Raw genomic sequence first — 5635 nt, 5'->3', positions numbered from 1 at the left:
TCCAATATACTTCTCAATTTTCTCTTTCTCTTGCTGTCACTCCAATTACACAAATACTGGCTCATTGCACAATATACCACGTTTCTTACACTTTGTTCTATACTTCCTATGATTTTTTTGTTTTAGGTTGGATATTTTCTGTTGACCTGTATTATACTTCATTAATTCTGTCTTCTCATATGACCAATATGCTGTTAAACCATATATTGTTTTCTTAATTTCAAATACTGTGGCTTCAGATTTTATTTCCTATTTCTAAATTATAACTTATTTTTAAATTCTCCCTATTTTAATTGATTTTTGCCTACATTTTCTTCTCTCTACCTGAACATATTTATAGTAAAGTTCTTGTCCACTAGCTTCAATATCTGGATCCATCTAAGGTCTCCTTTTAGTGTTAACTTATTTTCTTTAAGTTATTGGTCATATAGCCCTGTCTTTCACATTCCTAATAATTTTAAAGTTAATTCTGGACATTATATATATTTTAAAAAAATGAAAGTGTCTCTAATAATGTTGTCTTTCATCTTTTGTGGTTCAGCCTTTCCTTGGCTAGGCAATTACAGTAGGTGGCAGAATGGACAGCTGATCACCTTATCCAATCAGGGACTGAGATGAGTTGAGTCTGGACTGCAGTATTCATTTGATTCACCTCTAGCCATACAGCATAGCCTTCCAGGACTTCCAATTGAGAAAGTCTTCATCTCCTGAACACTAAGAGTCTACTGTAATTTCTGCTCTGCTTTCCAGAGGTCTCAGCTTTAGAAATCCTGATCCTTTAGTCTTCCACTTTACATAGCTTTAAATTTTGCCAAATGTTTTGAGGAGAGACTAGCTGTGTGTTTGATATTCTTCAAGTCTCCAATCTTGTTATTCCAGTCTTATGCAACTGACACGGGGTTGTGAGCATTTATGCCTAAAGCTTTTTTCTCTCATCTTGCTATGAGAGAAAATGGTCTGTCTGAAAATGAAACCAATAGAAAGGAAATGTAAAAAATGGAAAAATGTAGGAAGACTGGGAATGGTGACACTGTTTGAGTCTCTGGTCTCAGTGAAGCTTGAAACTAATACTATCCCTCATCTTTTTAATTATGTGAGTCAATAAATCTCATTTTTGCTAGTTGGAATTCAACGTCCAATCACTTGAAACTGAAATAATCCTGACAGGTATAATCACTAAATTGGCATTTTGCCATATGCCAGCTTTCAATCCATTTTATCTTTTCATTTTTTTTCCTCAAGTGAAAGTCACTACCATCTTTTTCTTCTTCTACCAGTTTGGGTTAAAACAGTTTTGAACATACCTAGGTAATCCCACCAGAAATACATTTATATAAGAGACTCAGAAACCTCCAAAGGAAAAACAAATCTATCCAAAAGAAAATAGGCATAAGCATAGTCCAGAAACAGAACTTCAGAGTTGTAAGGAAATAGTAATTGATTAACTGTTTGGGGAGCTCATGGAGGACACCAGTTGGGGATTTTCAGCAATATACAATGTTGGAAGATTTGCTGGTGACTGTGGTCAAAATTATTAGGCAGGAAAAGGAACCAGTGAAACAAAGACGATTATTACTAAAAATGACTTTTTTGGACTCCAGCCTAGGATACTGGAGGAATCCTGGTTTACTACATTCTACCATTGGCTTACTACTAGCTTGTTGCATGATGATGGAAGGCTAACTCTTATCACTTAGCATCCCCAGAACCTAATATTATCTTGCACATAATAGGTTTATGAATGTAAAGGGAATAGGCATTAGATTGAAAATTAAAACGTAAATATTCTATTTCCAGGTTCACCAAACACATCTTTACGACTCTAGTCAAGCCATATAACCTCTGAAAGTCTCAGTTTTCTATAATATCTGCTATACCTGGTTGAGCTGTGAGAAAGATGAAATGAAAATGAGTATGGCAAAGCACTCTGTGAACTATAAAATGCTTTCCAAATGTAAAAGATTAATAATATTATTAATGCTGATAATGTTCAAACCTACAAATTTATGTTGTGCAATTGGTAATTTAAAAAGTCAGAAAGTTGATTAAAATTGCAAGTGTATTCAAAGGTTTAAAAATCTTATTCATATTATTCTTAAGAACCCACAAAATATGAATAGGCTTTATTGGGTCATACATTCCTTTACAGAATTTACTATGAATTTACTAATTCTCCCTATGAACACCAACTCTCCCTATTTTCATCTATTTTTGCCCACCTCTTCTTCTCTCTATCCTCTCAACATATGAATGTATTTTAATGTAGTAGGGTAAAATAGTAAAGAATTTGGGGATTCAGTTTCGCAGTATCTAATAAAATTTCAAGTGCAAATGTACTCTAACCCAGCAATTCCTTCTAAATATATATTCTTGAGGTATATTTACACATGTGCAAAAAAGCTTCTGTAATAATGTTCTTTTTATTAATTGCAGTGGTGAAAATGTGAAAACACTCTAAGCATCTAGCAATAAGGGAATGGTTCTGACAAATGCTGGTACCCATTTGGTATATACTTAGCAGTTAAAAAGAACATGGTAGATACAGCCTTGCCAATATCTCAAAGATCGACTGCCAAATGAAAAATCAAGCTGCATTGTTTAGAATATGACCCTCATAATGTTAACAAGACCGTAATAAGTATACATGACATATGTTCAAAAATTATATACATAATTGCATATATACATATCTATCTATACATATATATGTGTAAAACACATAAAACTGTTAAAAAATGATTACCTCTCAGAAAAGTATTACTGTGAGGGAACAAATAAGAAAGACTCACTTTTTATTCTATGTTAGTCTTTTTGGTTAAATTTGTATCATGAAACTGTAGTCATATGTTATTTTGTAAGACATATATATCTCTGAATATTCCTGTAAAACAAAGTACTCCTCAGATCCATTCAACCTATTCAAATATAGGCAATGCCCCCTAAAGTCTTGTGAGCATGGCTTTCCAGTGTGGCAGTATGGCCTGTCTGTACTCTTCCATACAAAAGCACCAGCAGATCCTGGGGCACCAACAAATCTGAGACACCTGATTTCCTGTCATTAGCCTTTGAGACCATCCTGCTACCCTCATCCTGCACAGTTAATTCATTTATTATTGGATTTGTCATTCACATCACAGTACCTCTTCGCCTACTCACTCCTCTGTCCTTTCTCATTCTACCTGTACATTCTTCCATCTCTGCTTGTACCATGGAGTCAAACCTGCATTTGAATCTTAGCTCTACCACTATTTGTGTGGAATGGGGCAAGTTACTAAAATTCTATGAAATCTAGTTTCTTCACCTATGAAATTATGACGATAATGTGTGCCTTCCAGTATGACTGTTAGAGTACTGCGTGTGAAGCACAGTGCTGGGCTCCTATTTAGGGCGAAAAAATAACAGCTATTATTATTTTTTTTCTTTCTCTAATTAAGCTATCTCCTTCCCTGGTTCAGGGACCCTGCAACACATCAATTCCAAAGTTCCTGAGCACTCTATACCTACTCTGATGACCCTAACTTCTGTCACTGGGGAATCATGACAGACACTTTCTACAGGAAATACATTACTCAATCTTAACTGCTCAAATTCTATAGCAGCAGCAGCATTACAAACATTGTGCTCCAGAGCCTAAAAGATAGAAAAATATATCCTTACAATCAAAACAACATTGGATCATGAGTGTGTCTTGTTTTTGTCTGGAGTACCAGGAAAGAGACTTGCAGAAGGGTGAGCAGAAAGGTAAACAAAATGTTTTTCTTATGAACATAAAAGAAGAAATGATAGTAGGATATAGAATAAGTATTAAGAAAAGAACTACTAAGATGAATCAAGCTCCTCTGGGTCGCCTCATATGAAGGCAAATACAATTCTTCTTTCTGAAAGACAATTTACCTAAAACCACATCACGTGTATGGCTACCACTTTCCATGACATACAGAAACACATTTGAATTTGATTCTGTAAAGCATGTAATTTAAACATTGACACAGTGCTCTAAGTGGGTCCATAAAATCTGTACTGTAGGGTCTAATATATAAGTGAAATCGCATTATGATGAAATTCTCTCAATTAATCAGGTAATTTTATCCCAAACCATGCTATGGTTACTATAATATTAAAGTGCTAGTATCCATTGAAGTGCTGTTTCTCGTTGTTTTTTGTTATTTTCATTGTAAATACATTCAAGAGCACTACAACTATATATGAAGCGGTACCTTTTAATGCTTTATTTAAAAATTCGTGCTTAAAGTAATGTTATTTGTTTCTGCCACTGTAAAAAGTTTTAAGCCATGTAAGTGGTCACATCTTTTAACAAGAAAGGCATGGTTCATAAATACTTTAAAGACATACCAACAGCACTAAACTGAACATGAATCCTGCGGGCTAAGTGTGTGGGTTCCCAGTCAAAACAGATGCCATCCTCCATAATACCTGGTGTTTTTGCTGGTATTCTTTATATTGCTATTATAAGAGCTCTTGATAGTCAAAGACATCTTCGTCTGAAGCTTTCTTCTAGAAAACATACCCTATTTAATATATTAGGTGTAAAGCTCCAAATGCTTTGGATTTTATTTATCTTAAATAAATTCTGATAAAAATCTAAATCAGAAGTATTTCACCCAGGTGAAGACATATGAAAATAAAATGGTCTTTCTCTTATTTTATTCCTTCATATTTCCCCCTGCCCCTCCTAGATATAATAACCCATTTCTGAGGTAATACGTATAATTCTGTGACAAATCCACTTCAGCCTTGGTAATGCCCTTCGTTTTGACTTCAAAACATTCACTGGCTCTCATGGATTTGTACTATTTAACACCCAGATAAAGGTAATCTGCCTTTTTTAATAACGATGGATTACATTTTCTAGTTACATTCTCTTATTCAATTGGATTTTTTCAATTTAAGCACATCTATTCTAAGGAAAAATGTAATGTCAGTCTGAGAATAATTGTAGTTATTAGAAAAGTAAACATGATGAAACACAAAGTAACATAAACTGAAATTTATGTTTTACTGAAACATTTTACTGAAACATAAACTGAGTAAATTACTATAGAAGACTAGTATTTCCACGGAAAAACAAAGTATCTATATGCTCTATATTTTACCTCTCCTTTTTTTGTTATAGGACTATGTTATAACTTGTACCTTCTCATAATCAAATATGTGGGGATGTGGGGATATTTTAAATAGAAATGAAAATTTGGAGCATATACAATGAAAGAGACGTTATATCATTATATGTTTAGAGCCTGGTCTGACAGTTCCTAAACTAACAAACGTCTCACTGCTTTTATGGATGTTCTTCCTGAATACCAATTCCAGATTATTCCTCAAAGTTATATTCTGATAACATGGCTAAGTCCATAAAAACTTAATTTGATTGTGTAGCACTCACATACATGCAAATAGACACTACTTTATTGAGACTTATTCCACTCAATTTGAACCATTAAAAATGTAAACCCATATCACTAATAAATATTTTTAATTGCTTACTTAAGCTACTTAAATACTTAAATACAACCATAATAATAAAATCAGCTATGATGTTTTCAGGATCTATATGATGTACATAGTACCCATCATCTTAACTAAGTTTTCCATAAACCTCACAAGTATTCAGCAG

This window comes from Lipotes vexillifer, unplaced genomic scaffold (genome assembly GCF_000442215.2).
Source record: "Lipotes vexillifer unplaced genomic scaffold, Lipotes_vexillifer_v1.1 scaffold1521, whole genome shotgun sequence".
In the NCBI taxonomy this organism is placed as follows: Eukaryota; Metazoa; Chordata; class Mammalia; order Artiodactyla; family Lipotidae; genus Lipotes; species Lipotes vexillifer.
Note: the sequence above shows the minus strand (reverse complement) of the source record.